Source organism: Ambystoma mexicanum, chromosome 3p, assembly GCF_040938575.1.
Source record: "Ambystoma mexicanum isolate Mex_15411 chromosome 3p, UKY_AmexF1_1, whole genome shotgun sequence".
In the NCBI taxonomy this organism is placed as follows: Eukaryota; Metazoa; Chordata; class Amphibia; order Caudata; family Ambystomatidae; genus Ambystoma; species Ambystoma mexicanum.
The window spans coordinates 59521685-59542856 of record NC_090925.1 but is presented as its reverse complement, the minus strand read 5'-3'; positions in this window follow the sequence as shown (position 1 = coordinate 59542856).

The window sequence follows — 21172 nt, the reverse complement described above, 5'->3', positions numbered from 1 at the left end:
CGACAACCCAAGCAATGAGTGACTATAGCTGTAGCTCGGGTTTAGCCTCCAGGTATACAAACTGAGTTATTAGAAAAGAGTAGGCACCTAGAAACAAACGAGGTGCAGACAGGGGCACACACAGTAACTAACAAGTTAGTTAAATGTTTACTGCATCAATTAATTTATCATAAAAGATTGTCTTTATATCAATGCACTGTACATTTCAGTTGTCAACACAAATGAGGAATTAGTTTCTTCTTCAAACACAATTAACTGATACATTCATATTACAAGGTGCATACTATTTTTCATCATTAATTAATCTTTGATTGTTTGTACATATTTCATGATAGTGTTCAACTATGACCAATTCTTCTACATGCTTTTGTTTGGATTCTCAATTACATTCACAATTATTCAACTCTACTAATAGATACAAACTTGGTTATTCCCTGAAAATATCTTTCCTCAGTGTCCCAAGTCTGCCTAGTGTCAAAGTCTACAAAATGTACCTTCTCCCATGGAAATTCTAAGGATTTGATCGTAGAGCATGTTCTGGTAATGTCATGGCTAAAATACCAGTGGTTGCCTGTAATAACAAAGGTAAAATTATCTCAGGGTGCAGTGCATGCCAGAAAATGCAATGGCGTAAGACAAAATACTGGACCGCCTCAGTGAGCTATACTGAGGGTGCCCTCCAAACTCCTCAAAACAGTCTAAGCCATGCCACAGACCCTCTGGACGAATGCACAATGCACAGGGCATGCTGCATGCTGCACTGATCATGCTACCGCAAAGAGCATGCTGCATGCTGCACTGATCATGCTGCTGCAAAGGGCATGCCGCATGCTGCACTAGGTTAAAGATGTAAGTATGTTTTTGAATCCGATGTGCAACGTTCTTCCAGCATTGAAAAAAGAGGGGTGCATGGTCCCTGGAGCTCAAACGTAGCAACCGCCTCTGTGCATGCACAATGACATTAGTATGTGCATGACAGTGAAGGGAGCAGCTTTTGGGGTATTGGGTGATAGCTCCAGGAGAGGCACTGATGTTTTAAACGATTCACTGTCCTTTGAAACATGTGAATATTTTGAAATCTCCCATGAATTAGTAATCAGCAACAGATCGGAGTGAGGCAGCCTTGTGTAATGTAAACATGTCAGGCAGGTGCTCCCCCCCCATTTAGGTAATGTGTGGAAATGGTGTATTTTTACTGCACAATCCTTCAGAGAAATGGGGTAAAGATCTGTACAGTTTACTATTGATTCACTAGAGTAACACTTGAACATATCCAATAGATGTCATGTCACCAACAGTCAGTACAAAGGAGCATATCACTACATCTTGTTGTCTGTTTCTGCAACATATGACAGCATTGGCAATGTAGCTCACCTTCAAGCAACTGCAACCATGATAAATCACTTCATGAAGATGTGTGCATAATGTATTCCAGCAGTCTCAGCTTAAGTCACTTTGATGTTGCAACCATAATCTAGGCTAGTTTTGACACTGAAAATCACTTTCATCAATCACTTTCACAAATCTATGCCAGTGTGATCACTGTAAATCATCGTTTTGAAGCTGTCACAATCTATGTCAATTTCATCACTGTAAATCCCTCTTGTAAGGCTGTAATTATCCTCTATATACAGAAAAACATGGCTCCTAAAGTAATCTACAAGACCATAGATGCTCAACTTATATTTGTGTAAACTAATTTGAAAAATGATGTGTTCACAAATATGAATGTAGTAGAACCAAACACTATTCATTGGACTTGTTTTTTTTTTATAACAGACAGGTCTGTTAGATAATAAGTATGATTAACCTATTGAAATCGTTTCCAGTGAATCATTATCTATGCCAGCATGATCACTGTAAAGCACTGTCATGAAAATGCAGGCACAAACTATGCTACTATTGCCACTGTAAATCTCTTTCATGAAACTGTTTCCACAACGTGTGCCAGTATGGTCATTATAAATCACTTTGTTGACGCTGCAACCACAGTCTATGCCAGTTTGGTAATTTCCATCAGTAATCCTGATGCACCAAGTTGGAGTGTGAGTTCATAAGGAACCCAGAAAAAGAGCCCAGGGATGATGACACATTTCCAAGGCCCTCACCATTCCAGAACCTACAGTGCAAACTCCTAGAAAGATTGACAATGTCACATTACCATGACAAGGCATAGGAAAAATAAAGGATTAAACATTCCACAATCACCTTAAGAAAGAGACGTTGACTGAGTTCAGTGCATTCTGGATAGAGGAGTCAGAACCCCTAGAGAAACTTGAGAAAGACCCAATGCCTGCATATATTGCATGCTGCATACAGGACTCAGAACCTCTAAAGCATCTGAAGAAACACACATTGGGCCGCATTGCGATTCAGTGGTGCTGTAAAAAAGTGGTGTTAATACCGTTACTGACGGTACAGGAATTACTGCTGTTTTATTGGATCGCCGAAATCTGAGTTTGGAGGAAAAGTGGAGGATTTACCTCCAGCAAAAACTGGAGGTAAATCCTTCATGTTTCCTCCAAAAATTGGCAGAATTACCATGGCGCAACTGAAGTCAGTGTAAATTACGTCAAAATCACCACAGAGTCCTCTGCACTACATTAATGGGGGTTACACCACCCTAGCACCACTTGTAGGGATGCACTAAATCCTCTGGACCAAGTGGCGGTAACAGTAATTGAGTTTGGCGGTATTTCAGCAGATCTACCTGCGAAATATGGCCAAACTAATAATGAGGCCCAATATTGACTGGTTATAATGTAAGCTGGATACAAGACTCAGACCTCCTGGAGAAACTCAAAAAAATAATTCTGAAGGATCATAATGAACGCAGAATAAAGGAATCAGACCATATGAAGCCTCATTAAAAGATATGATATGATAAGTTATTTACAACGTGCTTAATACCCATAGGCTTCTAATCGCGGACCGAACCGGTGTTGCTCTGTGTCGTCTTGCTTTCAAGGCGAGTATGTTGGTGCCGAGCTATCCTCCTGACACAGATCAATGGATTAGAGATATTGATAATTACAATTCATGGTGAATGCATGAGTCTGACCTTCTCAAGCAAATGAAAAAAAAGACTTACGGACAAATTCTCAAAAAATAGCACAAATGGAAAGAGCAGAGAGAATGCACTGGTTTATTTAGTGATATTTTCAGAAGTGCTCCGGTCACTCTATTCACAGTGGTGACCTGAGCGTTTCAGCATTGGATGGACAGAAGTGCAAAGATGCGCAGTCCAGCCACCTTTGATGCACAACACTAATGTAGGACAGTCTCCCAGCACCCACGTGGTTGCTGGAGAGCATTTCACAGAGACGGGCTCGTCTCTCTGAACTGATCAAAAATAAAAAGCATTTCCAGTCCCACTTGAGGGATGGAAATGCTAGAGTCACAGTTGTGGTTTAACCCATGGCTGTCGGTATGATGTCCATTCATCGCCCATTTGTATTTTGCTGCATTTTTTTGCAGCTGGTTTTTACTGCTAAAACCATTGAAAAATATGGGGGGGGTGGGTAAAGGGATATAAGGTGTGGGAGGGTGTGGGGGCTATATTGTAATTAGGTGTGAATGGAGGTTTGGGGAGTAACCCTGCCAACAAAAAACAAAAAACAATTCAATGAGTTTTGGTGGCAAAAATTGCTGGGAAAAAAAAGGCAATGGAATGCCATAGAACCTGGCTGTCACGCTCCAAAAGAAAATCAAGAAATCATGACAGGGTCAGAAAACAGCCTGTCATTATTATTATTATTATTTTTATTATTGTATTTATTGAGCGCAGACCTAGCTTCAAGAAGCTACAGAGTTATACAGCAGTACAGATACATAACGGAGTGCTTTCATAGGTAACAGCAGAATAGCTATACAGTGGGGGTAGGATACAGAGAGGCACAGAGGAGGGGTACAGTGTACCGGGTGGCAGGGTAGAGAGGGGGGCGGACGGCATCTATGATTGCATGTATGATTTTTGCTTCACCTTGTGCCTGTTCTAAACTGGTGCAGGGGGGTGACTGTTATTTCTACGCATTCAAAAGCACTTCCCATTTGTGAATTCAGAGATGCACTTTTAAATGGTCAGAAATGCCCCCTTGTTTGCACAAATGCACAAAGAGTGGAAAAGGGCATCTCAATGAGTGCATTTAACATTAGTACTTTTCTGTACCTCTGTGTCCTTGTTTGCAAACTACCCTCCTTCCTCTTCAAATGCTTGGACTGAAATAGCTATAATGCATCAAAATAAAGATGTTATTGATGACCAAATATTGGCATTCTCAATGTCGCTTGACTGCTCTTAAGCAGTCTGTGTACTAGCTTTCTGGCAGCTTCATAAAGGACATAAATCTTCAGCATTCAATGTTAAGTTCTTGTTCTTTCTTATTGACACAATTTGGCAGCGTCACGTTAAATAGGTAAATATAAGGAAGATGTTGGTGTTCGCCAAATCAATACCAATGACGTCAGCATCTCAGGGAGGCATGCGTTTAGCTATCAGTATTCTAAGAAGGTATGTCCGGCGGAAACTGTGAACATTTGAAGTTTGAATTTTGTATCACTTTCCTGTATAGAACGGGGAAGAATTGACCTGACCCGAACTAGGGCCCGATTCATGGAAAACTGTTCAGAGATCCTGCAAAGCCTGCGCACAAAGAACGACGTAGAAGTTTCTTAGCGCACTCCGCATATTCATGGAATTGTTCACGCAAAGTAACCGTCAACGCAAGTCATGGTGGGAAGCCCCCTGACACGCCGCCACCCAAAGCAAACGCAGCCAGAAACAGCTACCTTTGTGTGCTCCTCAGGTGCAACCACATGAACCCTTGAAACAGTGCGTGGGGTCCCCAGCAACCAGGTCTGCATATCGGGGACACTGCGTGGGGTCCCACATAACTGTTACCAGCACCCAATCACATGCTTACACATTTCTGTAACTCAGGTAAAACTCTGAAAAGTCTGAGTGAGAACCTGCGTAAATCATTCCTGCATCCAGCTACACTGTGTAGGCACAGCCCTAAATTGGATCGGAACCCCTGCTTCAAACACGCTCCCCTAAATGGGGGAGCTCCCCCAGCACTGCAGGAACAGTGCCCCTCCCAGTTCTAGATGTCCGGAGTACTTCCTTTGATAGAGGTAAGCCTGTGGGTTTATTCCGACCCTTCAGAGGAAAATTATGCATTAATATGCACTAAAGCCGAGAACGTGCATTTCCCATTCTCTTTATGTGGATCGCATCCCGAAGCTTCATTCCTGAGCATTAATGCTAAATTGGCTGGTTGCCTACAACAGCCCTTCTGTTTTCTCCATTTGAAACCACGAGATTTCTTGCATAGGTTAAGATGGCCGACCTATGCTCCGATGTTACTTTCCCTGTCTAACCCCATCCAGCGGCCTTGCTATTGGCTGGCACCCTCCTCTTGCACACCAATCCAGCGCTGGCAGGCGGTTAGCCGACCCAGAACACCAAGGCACACAAAACAAAAGCTGACTCCTGTCTTGTCTTCAGACTGCACAGCCGATGATGACCATCCAGAGGAGCAGGCGCTCCCACAGAACTGCAGGAGCAGTGCCCCTCTCAGCTCTGTGTGTCCGGAGTACTTCCTTTGATAGAGGTAAGCCTGCAGGCTTATTCCGACCCTTCCGAGGAAAATTGTGCATTAATATGCGCAAGTGCTGAGAACGTGCATTTCCCGTTCTCTTCAGGTGTATCACATCCTGAAGCTTCATTCCTGAGCATTAATGCTAAATTGGCTGGTTGCCTACAAAAGCCCTTCCATTTTCTCCATTTGAAACCACGAGATTTCTTGCATAGGTCAAGATGGCAGACCTACGCTCCGATGTTACCTTCCCTGCCTAACCCCATCACGTGGCCTCGCTAATGACTGGCACCCTCCTCTTCAACACCAATCCAGCGCCAGCAGCTGATTAGCCGGCCCAGAACAACAAGGCACAGAAAACACCTGTCTTCAGCCTGCGCAGCCTTCCCTGCCGTTTCCAGAAAACTCTGCTCCAAACTGACGAAGTAAGCACCTCGCCACTACCTACAGCTGTGCCTTGGACACATTGACCGATTGCCTTGCCGCCAATCCAACAACTCGCCCGCTGCCATTTGCTCTACTAGAGTAAGACTTAGGTCACTTATGAACACAAACTCTAGCCCTATCCTTACTTGCACAGTTGTAATGTCTAATGTATTTAATCAACCCTCTTTTCAACACACATTCATTATTGTATCAATTTGCTTGCTTTAACCGCCCACTGTATGCAATGCATCTATGCCTATGTTCGATCACGCGATCGCCTTATTAATGCTTACTGATACTACGAGGTGCACTACTTGTGACTATCATTGCATTGACTTCCGAGCCTCTACTCCCATTAGTAGTGACTTAATTCCTGCGATACTGCTTCGCCCAGTGTAATATGTTAGCACGCCATAGCTGTTCTTCCTAGCCTCATTCCAATTGCCTACATCCTTGTTGCTTGTTAAAACCTCACGAGTGCCGCCTGTGACTTGCTTGAACTACTCCCTGCTTACCCACTGTACCGTACTGCATCCATACAATGCTCTAATTGAATGCTTAGAGTGAATGCCTACTACGTGTTCCCAAAGTGTATACTACCGCTTACTGTAATGAGCATACTACTGTTTACTTAGGCGCCTCATGACCCGGTGCTCCACGGCCACTGTTACTGATGTGGCCCACCCGCTAACTTGTTCATATGCACCTTGGAATCTTGCTTTATGTCTGTCACGTATTATTACCAGATATTCTGCTGGCCTATGCTAACCGGTGACAGTAGTGCCTGTTACTAACCTATGCACACTGCTTTCTGACTTACCCTAGCCTTTGCTGCTAACTACTTCGCGCCGTGCCCTCTCCCCAAGTTACTAGCATTGACTGGGACATTCATATTTTATTTCAACGTCCCATACTCTTCTCAACTAAGGTTCAGTACGTCTCCCACCTTAAATGTACAAAGCCATAGCGCTACTATGCTCAATAACCTGCAGCACCATCCTATCTCAGCTATGGCCCCACCTTCACACTCCTCCAACCCTTACCTTAACTCCCCAGCCCTCTGGCTTGAACACTTTGCCACCAAACCTACACCCAACCAACCATACACCGCACCGTTCAGGAACCTCAGACTTGGTTCTAGATTCCTACATGCCTCCCACCACCGTACAAGCACTATCCGGTATTCTAACCCAACACCTCAAGCTGCAACAGTCCACGCCACCCTACCACCCACCTTAACCAAGAACACCACACCTTGCACGAGCACTCCCCCGCACCTAAAACCACAATCAAGGGGGCACTGATTAATGCCAGGTTCCTCACTGCTCACGCACTTGATATGGCCGATCTGATCATAACACATGACCTCGACTTCATTGCCATTACAGAAGCTTGGCTTCACGCTGCCTCAGGACCGCTTGTCTCATTAGCTATCCCCAAAGGATATACCATCATTAGAAATTATCGTAACACCATCCAAACCAAAGGAGGTAGTATTGCCTTCATACATACAAATTAAATCAATCTTCGCATCTCCTCCACACAACAGCTCACATCAGTGGAATAATTTTCAGTTAAATTAGCTCAAGCTCCTAATCAGACTATCACATTCTACCTCATCTATAGACCCCCTGGTCCTATATCTACATCTGCTGAAGACCTATCTTACATTCTTAATGACAATACTAAAACTAAATCACAAATCCTCCTATTAGGGGACTTCAACCTGGGTTTTCAAGACCCCAAGGATACTGCAGCTTGTGATATCACTAATCTGCTATCTAACATAGGCTTCACGCAACACATCAATGAGCCAACAAATACCAAGGGCAGAATCCTGGACTGGATAGCTGACTTAAATTGCAAAATCAATGTGGAATCCATCCAACCTTGTGCTTGGACAGACCATCACGTAATCACCTTCAGCATCTCTGCCAAAAATGTCTGCACCACACATGACATAGCATCTGAAATTTCCACGAGAAATAAGAGACATAACATGCGAAAAACTACTCCGGCTAATCCTTCCAGTTCTTAATGAACACGCTTCCTCTTGTACTGATCCAACTGTCCTGGTAGATAAGTTCAATCAGACTATGCTGAAAGCCCTTGACCTCATTGCGCTCATCAAATCCAGGTAACCTAAAGCACATGCTCACCTCAACTCATGGTTCACACCACAGCTGAGAGTTCTACGCAAAGAAAAACAGAATCTTGTAGTACCCTGGAAAAGAAAGCCCACTGAAATGAACAAAGCAAGCCTTGCTCTAGTCACCTTGAACTACAAAGAGGCTATACTTTAGGCTAAAAAAGACACCTACAACAAGTGTATCGAACAAGCTAAATCCAATACTATTCAAAATAGTTATTCAATTCAAAATATTAAAAGAATTGGAATCCCCAGTCACCCCACCTGACACCAGTACTAAAGATAGTACCTGGTGCGCCAATATTCAGAAGGCACTCCTTGGTAAAATAGCCACTCTCCAAACTAAAATCAATGATGAAAAAAACTTGCCTTCTGATTGACCCGCAAGCCAAAACCCATCAGGACAGAAATAAATCCAACTTACACTCCCAGAAACCATTCAGCTTCTCGCCCCTCTCCATCACCCAAGTTGAAAATATTATTAACAATCTCCAACCCTCCAATTCCCAGCGTGACTTATGTCCGGCCCCCATTATCAAGGAGGCTTCTCATAATTTAGCCCCTTTCATCACCGCGTTCATAAATTCTTCATTCAGCTCTGGGATTGTCCCCGACAATCTGAAGGATGCCTGGGTCATCCCCCTTCTTAAAAAAAACGTCATTGAATGCTAGCATACCAACCAATTACAGGCCCATCACTACAGTGCCTTTCTTGCTAAAAATCCTTGACCGAGCTGCCTACTTGCAGATCCAAGACTATCTGGAAACGAACAAACTCCTGGGACTCAGACAATCAGGCTTCCGTCCACGTCAAGGAACTGAAACCGCCCGTATTGATCTTAAAACACAGATGGAAGACCTAAAAGATACGGGTAAACTGGCCCTTCTACTCCTACTAGATCTATCCCCTGCATTCAATCTAGTAAATCACCAAATCCTCTGTCGGCACCTCAAACTAGCTTCCCATTTCTCTGACAAAGCAACGGCTTGGCTGAGCTCATTCTTGGATGACAGATTCATGAGGGTTTTCTCCCCCTCTGCTGCCGCTGTACTTTCACCAGTTATCTGTGGGATACCACAAGGATTTTGTGTTTCCCCTACACTTTATAACGTGTTTACGAAGCCATTGTTCGATATCCTGGATTATCTGGGTGTCACCTACACCAATTACGCGGATGACACCCAGATACTCATCCCCATCATAGGTGACCATATAGCTGACACACTTGCCGTAAATTCCATCCACCAAGTCATCCAAGCCTGGATGGTGCAACGCAAACTCTGTCTGAATTGATATTGATATTTCATTTCTATCGTGCTCGTACACAAGTGTTTCAGAGCACGACAAGGCAAGGGAGGGGAACAGGGGAGAACAAAACAGCGATCTTACTAGGCCCAGTGACATTGAGAACGCGCAAGTGCATGGGAGAGGGGGAGAAGAAAAGTGGGGAGAAGTGGAAAGTGCAAAGCAGAGGAGAAACAGATACATAACAATAAATAAATAATAAAGGCAACAAACAGTGGCAGTGCAGTGCTGGGTTTAAGGCAGCAGACAGGGTAGGTCTGATAAGTGCAGGAAGAAAAAGAGGGGGCTGTATGGGTACAGATACAGACCCCAGTGCAAGGGGTGGCCCGGAGGCAGTGCGGGAGGGTGGCAGGATGAGCAGGTACCTGGGCCCAGAGGACAGAGGGTGGTCAAGTGCACAGTGCCAAGAGAGAACGGATCAGCAGGGGAGAGGGGGAGCAAAGGCAGAATAAAAGAGGAAGGTCTTGAGGTGCTTCCGGAAGCGGAGATGGTTCTCCTCAAGTTTTAGAGTGGCAGGGAGGCTGTTCCAGAGGGAGGCCCTAACCTAAGACAGAGATCTACCCCCAGCTTGTTTCTTTGAAAAACGACTGACCCTGAGGGAGTTGGAGGTAGAGGAGCGAAGAGCTCTAGAGGGGAGGTATTTGTGGAGGGATAGCTGAAGTTATTTTGGACCCAGGCCCCAGAAAGCCTTATGGACAATGCAGAGGGTTTTGAATTTAATCCTTGCATCCACTGGGAGCCAATGGAGAGATTTCTGTGCTGGAGAGATACGATCCCAGGGCTTGAGGCCAAGGACAAGTCTCGCAGTCCTGTTCTGGATTAGTTGCAGAGGGCGGAGCATAGAGGCAGGTAGATTTAGAAAGAGGCTGTTACAATATTCCAAGCTAGAGAGAACCAGAGCTTAGGATACCATGAGCTTCTGGGGGAAGGAGAGGAAAGGCAGAGTACCTATGAGGAGGTGCAGTAGGAAATTTCACTTTTTAGAGACCTCAGAGATGTGGGCGGAGAAGCAAAGGGTGGAGTCCAAGATGACCCTGAGGTTCTTAGCCTCGCAGGTGGGGTTAGGAGGAGGGCCAAGGGAGGCCGGCCAGAGAGTGAGGGGAAAGGATGGTGAAGGTGTGCCAATGAGGAGGATCTCCGTCTTGCTGGCATTCAGACAAAGATCATTGGCGGCACACCAATCTTGAATGGCAGTTAGGCAATCAGAGATGAGAGAGGGAGAGGAGGTGGCAGAGGGCAGCCTGAAAATGAGTTGAGTGTTGCCAGCGTAGCACTGGAAATTTGAGCAGAAAGCAGCAATGCAGTGGGCGAGAGTTGCCAGGTATTGGTTGAAAAGCCAGGGTGAGAGGTTAGACCCCTGGGGAACACCACAGGTAGAGAGGAAGATAGATGAAAGGAAGGACCCAAGATGGACCTGGGAGGGTCGATCTGAGAGGAAAGAGGTCAGCCAGGCCAGAGCCTGATCAGTGATACCCATGTTTTCACAGAGACGGTTGAGCAGGATGGTAAGGTTGACCGTGTCGAAGGCAGAAGAGAGATCGAGGAGGATGAGGACAGAGGGAATGTTAGAGTCAAGGTTGGAGAACAGATCTTCACGGATGTTCAGGAGACCAGTTTCTGTGCTTCTGGCAGCTCGGAAGCCAGACTGGTGGTCATGAAGACAGCCAACAGAATTGGAATGAAGGTTAAGCTGAGAGATGGCCAACTTTTCCAGGAGTTTGCCAAGAAAGGGAGTAATGGAAATTGGGCGATAGTTAGCTGGACAAGTAGGATCAGCTGTGGGTTTCTTGAGAAGAGGATGCACAAAGAGTGCTTCAGAGGTGAGGGGAAGGATCCAGAGGCAAAGGAGTGGTTGCGAAAATCAGCAAGGGCCGGAGCGAGGGTGTCAATGTGGTCCTTGATGGTTTTAGAGGAACAGGGATTAACCTGTTTTGAAGAGGTTTTCATAGATCTACTTGTCTAGCAACCTCGTCAGGGGTGAAAAGAGGAAAGGACGAGAAGGATGGTGGGAGGGTGGCTAAAGGAGGGTCAGCAATCACAGATGGAGAGGGAAGAAGAGGACTGTGGGTGGAGAGGGTGGACAGGATGTCCTGGGTTTTTTAAATGAAGTGAGAGGCAAGGGCATTGCAAAGAGCCTGGGAGGCAACAGGAGGGGTAGAGACTGCAGCAGGGTTGGCCAGCTCCTTGCAGATTTTAAAGAGTTTGGCCGAGTTGTTAGATGCCGCGGAGACACAAGCATGAATGTGGACTCTCTTCTTGGTGAGGACAGAGAGTCGGTATTGCCTTTGTAGTAGGCGACAGGTAAGTTTGTCAGAGGATGAACATGAATTCCTCCATTTCCTCTCAGCTGCCCTACACATACGTTTAAATGTAGCTAGGTCAGAGTCATACCAGGAATTGCACTTGGCTTTGGACTTCAAACATATCCTCATGACAGGGGCAAGAGCATCAAGCGTATAAGAAATTGAAGAGTAGAGCAGAGACAAGGCTGTGTCGGGATGTGAGACAGCCAAAAGTGGAGGGGGGAGAGAAAGTGGCGGCAAAAGCCTCAACTGACACACGCTTCGTGGGCCGGATGTCTGAGAAGGTAGGTGGCAGTGTTGGGGTAGGTTTAGCTTGGGGGGAAGAGAGGGAGAGATGGGAGGAGTGGAGGGAGTGATTGCTCCAGCAGAGAGGAGTGGTCAGAGGGATGGAGAGGGGGAGGTCAGAGGAGATCAAGACATTGAGTGTGTGCCTTGCAGAGTGAGTCGGGCCAGAGGGGAGGATGGACAGGGAAAGGGAGTTGCAGAGGTCACAGAAGAGTACGGAGGAGGAGCAAGGAGAGTGTAAATGTATATTGAGGTCACCGAGGAGGAGGATTTGAGTGGTAGAGGCCAGGAGGGAGGAGGAGAGGTCTGCCCACTCAGAGAGAAATGAGTTGATTTGACCAGGAGGCCAGTAGATGGCAACCACAGTAAGATGATGGGTAGCTGAGAGAGAAGCCTACAGACAAGGCATTCAAAAGAGGATTAGGTCTGAGTGGGAATGATAGAGGAAGGAATCTACTCAGGAAAAATCAAGGCTACCCCCCCACCGGACTGGGAGGATCTGGGTGCTGAGAGGATCTTGTAGCCATCAGGGAGGAGAGTGTGAAAGCTTGTGACAGAGTTGGCCATGAACCATGTCTCAGTAAGACCAAGGACATCAAGGTCTAGGTCTTCAAGGAGGTGGCAGATGTCAGAGAACTGTTTGACAGCAGAGCGAGAGTTAAGAGTGGCAATATGAAGAAGGTTGCCAGCCTTAAAGACCTTCCAGGGAGGAGTACAGATCAGAGGTACACCCTGCCGAGGAGAAAGAGCCCTAAGAGGGGCAGAGGAGGAGGAGGAAAGAGAGGGCAAGGTAGCCAAGGGGGGAGAGGAGGGGACAGGAGGAGATGAGAGGAAATTGATGAGGCGAGGGAAGTGCCTATCAAAGAGGAGGAGATTGGCCTGAGGGCCTTGGACCATGACAGTGCCATTTAGGTAGACATTAATGATGACTTTAGAGGAGTCGAAGGAAGCCATAAGAACTTCCCAGCGAGTGCCACCATTAATGGGAGAGGAGGAGATAGGGCAGAGCACAGAGACCATATGAGGAGTCCATAGATCTGGCGAAGGAACAACAAAGAGGATGTCAGTGATGGTCTGTCTGGCGGAAACATTGGAGTAGGTGTCGGCATAGGAATACTAGGGTTAGAGGCCAGGATATCCTTTTTGAGCTTCTTCCTACTAGACTTAGTGAGAAGGGAAGGATAGTGAATGGAGAAGCAGTTGGAAAAGATAGGAGAAACAGAAAGCGCCATTGGGGTGGAAGCGAGGAGAGGATGGCAATACTGGGGGGGGGCTAAGGCAGGTAGGTGTGGGACTATAGAGAATGGTGAGGTCACTGGGCTGGCAAGTTATAGAGAAGAAACAATATACAAGCAAAATACAGAGAATTTCGCAACGGAGCAAAAACAGCAAGATTTGACTTTTTAGCACAAAGCAAAAACAGCAAGATTTGACTTTTCAATCTTGGAATCAGATGTTAGCAAAGGGTTTTAGAAAGCACTGCGCATCAGGATGACAAGATGGGAGTAACAAGCAGAAAGAACAGTGATAGTCAAAGGTGGTAGGAGTGAGTCCATAAGGAGGGAACTAACCCATAGTTCTGGAGAAGGCAAAGTCAAGACAGTCCAGATTTCTTAGAGGAGTGAGGTGGCAGCATCATTGTGGTTAAGGTGCAGGGAGGACCCCAATTAACGTTCCGTAAAGCAGACAGGGAGCAGACAGGGGTCTTAGAAGTGGGCCTTTGCTGAGAGCTCCGGCTGAAGCCTGCTGGTCCCTGATTAGATGGAAGAAAACACTCAGCAACCAATAGGAGTGCAGCACAAGGAGAGGTGGTTCAGCACAGCCTGCCTACGCAACAAAGAAAGCCATGGTGGCCATCTTGGAAGGGCCAAAAAACAGTCAAATAAGCAGGCAATAGTGGGAAAAAATGTGTGCTTTCAAAATAGCAAGGCAGCTCCAGGTATAAAAAGCTCAAAAAATGGCAGCACAATGAAAATGCTAAATAAAACAGTCCTTTGCAACAATTTAATGCAAATTTTGTTCTTTTTTTCTTTTTCTTCTCTTTTTTTCCAATTTCGATTTTTCAGATTCAATAATTCCCCTTGAGGTGCAGTAATTCAGAGAAAGTGCACCTACCTAATGGAATGGTCAGCAGCCAGGCACAAACTCCACATGTGCAGGAGAACAACAGACAGCCAGGAGGGTGGAAACAGGACCTCACTCTCAGTGAGAAGCAGATGAAAGAGACTAAAAGACAGAGCTTCTCATCCTATGCTCTCACCAGAGACTTAACAAACTAGACCCATCCTTTAAATCTTCCATCATCGATGGTAACATCATTAAAGTCAGAAAGGACACTAAAACCTTAGGCATATATATTGACTGTACCCTTTCCCTCTATAGACAAACTAACGCAGTATCCTCGGCCGCTGCGTACACGTGCAAGCTCATCACAGTGTGCCGCCCCTTCTTATCACCAGCCAACTGCACCACATTAGCCAGGACCCTGGTTATGTCCAAAACCGATTACTGCAATGCCCTTTACCTTGGCACTAACCAATGCAACATCAATAAGTCAATGATTATCCCAATCAATGCCATCAGAGCCGCACTAAATATCCCCAGGAACCATCATATATCTGATACCAGATGCAGCGTCCTATGGCTCTCACTAACACATAGAGAGTCTCTCTAAAACACTTGCATTGACACACAAATGTCTCGCTAACCAAGCGCCTAGCTATCTGACCAGTAGATTCGATTACCACACTACTAACAGACCCCCCAGAAGTGCCCAGACCAATACCTCGCTTCAACCTTCAAATATCTGGTAGGATTAGCTTCCCAGTCTTGGCTGCAAAACTTTGGAACTCATTACCAAACCCACTTAGAGTGGAACCTTGGTTCCCTGCTTTCAAGAGTAAGGCCAAAGCTTGGCTATCTGGCCAAGACCTGCCCAAGAATCATCCTGCTTGCTAGCACCTCCTCTGCTCATGCCCACTGCTTGACTCTGATTGTACATATGTAATTAGCTGTCCTTATAATTAGAATCTGTATATATCTGTTAATGTTCTCATGTTACTTGTACTGCTTATGACCCTTCCTGTGTTATGCTTATACTATGTTGTAACCTAAGTGATGCGCCCGGATGCCCTTGGGCCAGGTGCGCTATATAAATAAATAAAATACAAAATACAAATACAATACAAATACCTCAGCCAAGTAAATCCAATGCAAAAGTGTCTGTACGCCTACCTTCGGGTGGGGGATAAAATGAGGGCTCTGCTTGGCCATTTCCCCGATGAATGTTTGCACGTTCGGATCCATGCATACATCTTGTTCCGTGCATTGGTGGGTGTGTTTAAGACTCCCTGCGGCCCGTCCCCCGTAACGCCCACATCTTCCCATGTTCTTCCCCATTTTGCATGTTCCGTCCCCTACACTGCCCTCTGCGCAGGCAACGCCCACGCTATTGCAGGTGTCTTGTGCAGGGTGATCGACTGCACTCAGAGACGTGCAGAGCCTGCGTGAAGTCCCCGCAAAGTTCAAAAAAGTCCCACGCAGTCAATTCCATGAATCGACGAGCAGGGTTTGGCATGCAGTTTTGGGCGTACAGTCCCTATTTACTGCGCAGAAGATTCCCTGAATCGGGCCCTTTGGAATGTTCCGATATTTCAGGAATGGGGAATACCATTCACTGATGAAATCCAAGTTACAATCAATGAGGCACAATCAATGTCCCTAAATCAATGTAAGCAGGCAGAAAAAAGAGACAACAAAAACAGAATTCAAGAAAAGGAAAGATGGAGTAGGTGGCCATTTTTTAAAGAGAGGGAGATGGTGGGGCTAGAGCGAATTTCAAATGGGAGAGAATTCCAAATTTGTGGGGCGAGAAGCTGAAACGAGAGAAGGTTCGAAGCGGCACAAGGCAGGCGGGGAACAGAAAGAAGGAATTAGGAAGTAAACCGAAGATTCTGAGTGGGCTGATGAAGAGAAATCACGGAACAGAGGTAACTGACACAGCATCTGCCATCTGTCGCCTTATGATACCATCATCTCCATGAGCTACCTCAACTATGTATTTATTTTATTCCCCATCATCTCTCTGCCTTTATTATAACTCACTGCACCTCTCCTCTCTCAATGCACAGGGCTTAGTCATACTCAACATGTCACACGGTCTACTGGTCTGCAGTGCCATCCTCATTGCTTAGCGATATTCTGGGTTCTATTTAACCTTGCAGAAATGGGCAAAGAGATAGGGAACTCAACTTCCAGAAGACCATTTCTGATACTGGGGAAGACCCAAATGCCCTCCAGAATGCCCTTCACCAAGAGATCACCTCTACACTAAAGATGCTCGTGCAACCTGGACATAAAAAACACACAAAAAGAAAATAATTGGTTTGATTACAAGCTCAACATCTAAATAAAACTGTGTTAAACCCTACAGTACAGTTCAAGGCAGATGCAATCCCCCACAGACAATCTTGCTGGGAAGATCTGACCCATAGAATATTGTCCATGATCAAAAGAAAGAAAAAAGCTTACTTTCAGAAGAGAGTCAACACTTCAACCCACACCTTCTCTGAAGGATTTCAAAACTTCAAGTCATTGAATGCACCTCCTTAAAAGCCCACTTACACCGTTCCCTCATGGGAACTTGTGCAAGCATTTAATGAACAATCCTGGACAACATCACAAAGGGAAAATCTAACTTCCTTGTCACCCCTGTACACCTCCTGAGAAGATTCCGCTGTTATTATCTGATTATTTGGTTATTTTTTTGCTTGTAAACAACTTTAAGGTTTGGGGAGACAAATCCATTTTGCCCCATATTATTTGTAAAGAACAACATGACCACCTTGGCAACCCCTGTTCCCACTGTCTGCAACTCATCTGTCAGGACAGCCATTGCTCACATTTCTTTTATTAATGCTGTGGGGCCCCCCTTCTCTTCCCCCTACTTTCACCCATTCCCTCACCCCAACCCCATCTATATATTAATACAAATGTTCAAAAATACCTAAAAAATTTGATCAAAATAATGTGCTCATTTCTCATTAGGTAATGTTGCATTCCATTATTTCAGCGGATACCCACAAGCACAGGTGTTGATGGTTCCAATCACAACAGCAGATGGAGAAATACATCGGTTGCCTACCTCAGTGGTTACTTGGCGCTGAGACTCTTTTACACATCCGGAAGTGCTTGCACCATTGCACTCTTTTTATTATGTGGCTACCATGTGTTGAAGAAGACTATGGGAACTCACAAACTTGTGACTTTTACCATAGCAGCACAATCTTTTAAGTAAAATCGAAGGTAACAAAACTTTTGTTGTCATTCTAAAACTGGACTGACAGTGCATCAGCTATTTTTTATAGCACTTCTTCATAAGTTTTTTTTCAGTGCTGTGTGGCAGAGGACTTTTATCAGCTGGATGGAAGACCCGTAAGGAACGTCTAGATCTGCACTGTGCAACTTATCAGCTTCCCGCTCAATTGAAATATTTTTTAAAATGGTAAAGTCCTCAAAACGTATAGAGTCGAATACACCGAAGAATCATGTTCATTAAAACAGGCGTGCTGAGCCACTGTGCATGCAGGGCAACCTTGTGCATTCCATTTGGCAGTCCTGGTTTTAACGTTTGCATACTGGAACGTGTTGTCCAGCATTTCCCCATTGTACACTTTGGACTACAAGTCCCAGAATGCATAGTTACACCAAGTACTGGGCTAGTATCTCATAAATGTAATGGATAATATTGGCATGTATGTGTGTGGCGTAGGGTTTTGCATTTGTAGAAAGTGTTACCGCAATCAGTCTGCGTGGAATACAGTGTGCAGAGCCGAGGGTTTCCCATAAATGCTGGGTTTGGGAAATGCTCTTAGCCTGGACCCAAAGAGCTGTCGCCGAAAAAGACATCACAGTGTGTCAGAGGAATGTGAGTAGCGAGTGTGGAACACAGCCAATGTCGAACTGCCAAGGAAGACGCCCTTCTGCAGGTACCTGGTCCCCGCCAATCTATTCAGTAAATACCTGAAAAGGTGAACTACCCACCTCAGAAAGAAATCAGAGACATATGTCCCTGGCTTCATGGACACCCACATTTTTACATTATACACACAAAGGGGGTTGCTCTGGATTAAGCTAAATAATTAATGTATTGTACAGGCAAGGGACAAGAAGTTTTGTTGCTTTCAAAATATATACAGGTAGCTCAGCGTGACAAATGACCTGAATGTTATGCATTGAAATGCATGTTTGCCCTTCAGCTGCACCTGCTCAAAACAAAGCGGCCTTGCTTGCCCCTGGAGGGGTCACGTCAAGGTCATGACGTGTGTGACACGAATCACAAGGGGCTTTGAGAGCTGCCGCCCACCAGGGAAGGGAAGTGTGTCCCCTTAAGCAATATTTCACTTCCCCTTTCCACTTTCTCATTTAGTACCCTTGCTCTCTCTACCCACACCAACCTCTACGCAAGGTCATTTGCGCTAAACTTGCTCATAATCTTGGACCGCATGATGTCTTTCTTTGTGTGATTTTTATTCCCAGCTCTGATGACTGCTCCTTATATGGGGGCGAGTTTCATAAAAACTTCAACACAACGTTGTAGGCTTGACACCATTGGAAGTGTGGATAGTGGTGAACACAACCCGTACGTCACTGTGCACTTGGCGTATCCAACATCTTACACGAAGTCCGTTTTTCTTCCATCTAGCGCCACCCTTTGGACAGTGTGGAGAGATGTCTCTGGGTTCTCTTTTCGACTGTCAGTGACAGAAAAAAAGAGAATTATTCCTCCTGTATATAAATGCAATAAATAAATAAATAAATAAATGTGTGTTGGCCAATATTTCAAATATCACTGCCATGCATTGTATCTTCAATGATTCTTCTAATTGTTTTATCCTCATTAATATCTTGAAACATCAGCTGGCAGAGAGTCCTTATGCGAATGCAAATTTAACACTTACATATTTTCAAACATTATATTTATGGATTTGCTTTCACCAACTTGATACCTCCGGGTTATATGTCGTGATACCTCTGGGTTTGGGAGTATAACAAATGCAATACATATACAAATAAAATTAACTCCACATTTTTGGACCTCTAACACACGGGTCTTTTTACACTGATGGCGGCATCATTATCTAAAGAGTTACCTTTTACCTGTCAATACATAAGTAGGTTTAACATGACACTCAACAAGTACGTGGTATGCCTACACAGGTTTACTCAGGGAGCCCAAGTCACAGGCTGTGCTGACAGCAAGTGAGGAACAGAACAAGAGGTTACTAAGACATCAGATAATACAGAGGGCACAGGTAAAAGTGTGACTCAAGTAGTCACTGCTACGTTAGCCTGAAAGCAACTGTGCAGAAGACACTGAACACCCCCACACGTGCGCGCATCAAGCACATCAAAATAATTATAGTTTTTAACTTAATATGAAAAGTATGTCATTAAACAAAAGAGCAGCAGTCAAGCCAAAGTAATCATTTTCACTTGCAGTACAAACTTGTCCTATTCGAAAAAGGGTACGATGTTGTTGCATCCCCAGTTATTTTTTCAATTATTTTTTTGCTGAATCGTTTTCAATAAAAAGCTCATCAAAAATATAGGGGGGTGGGGGCAGATAAGGATGCACAAGGGGTAGAGGATGGGGTATAGTGAGCAAATTAGAGGGATTGGGAGGGGACTCGGGGGGAACTCCACAAATATAAAAAAAACACATTTTCAAAAACAAATTTCAGCAAAAAACTCATTTAAAAAATAACTCGGAATGAAACAACATAGAAGCCAGAAAAGTCGTCAGCAAAGTCTTCATATGCCATTGCTTTTCGTGCAGATAAAATCACACAGCTACAGAGGGCTTCGGTGGCATTAGTAATGCCAGACTAAGTGTGCAGTCCTTTTTCGTTTGTTTTTCATAAATAATCTAGAAACCTCCCAGAAATAAATAGGCATTCTAAATCAATAGAATTCTGAAGTACTGCAACAGATTGAAAATAGAATATCGATGCAGCAGTACCACTAGACTAAAATCACACTGCACACGTTAAAATATAGGGTGAATGATGTAATTGCTCTTCCTTTCTTCTCTATGATGGCAGGTTGGCAGCAAATCACATAACATCAAAATTCCAGAATTAGGATGAGACTTCTTTCACTTGTTCAAGGCAACACTAGCGGGCATCACTGTAAGTCAACGTCTCCCTTTATCTCTACACAACTGTTGCCATGTAGGTGGTGACATTGCCCTTGTGGAAAATGTATTGCATGTCTTCACACACACAAAGGCATCACTTGCCCGCAAAAGCTGCAGCTTTCCCGGGAAGGTTCATGGCCTTATATGGGATTTCTGGACCTGACAAGGCAGGAAGATGACCAAACTACAATTTGTCCAAAGAACCAGAGAAAATCTGCGCTCACCGAGCAAGAGTACCGAAGAGTACCCGCTTGGCCGCTCACTTTGGATCTTTCTCCATGATATTTGCAGAACTTACCCCTCTTACGATTTCTTGTGGGCTTGTGTACCTGGCTCAATTGCCAAACCAACGTAGCTCTGTCCCCTTTTTTGCCATGAGTGGACTTAACGTGGCGTGCGCGCGCACCAGCGTGTGCGCACTGAGCAAGAGTACCGAAGAGAACCTGCTTGGCCGCTTAGCCGCGGTGCTGCGTGCAGGTGCCACCTCCCCTTTTGTTTCATATTGGATTCATCTGTTCAAAGCCAGATATGTATTCTGCAAGTATCTGTCTTCTATCTTTTGTTTGGTGTTGCAGTACTCCTGGGTTTTGTCTATAATTTTGTACCTGACTGTCCTCAGGGGGATTAAATGCAACTTTCCTTATACACTTTTAAGAACAGATATGCTGGACGTATCAAACTTGCCGTTACAGGCCCTGAAGTATAAAAGGATATGTATAGTAAGCATTTTGTCGTGCAAGTACTTGCATTCACTCGCACACATGAAACGGAACCACAGAAGGTGACGTGTTGTTCTGATGTATTTGTCTCTTTTCTGCAGGTGTATTAATCTCGCTACTTTTTCGAATTGGCAGTTCTGTTCTGGCTCTACCACACTGGGCCTCAAGAAATTTTAATAACAGTGAGTAC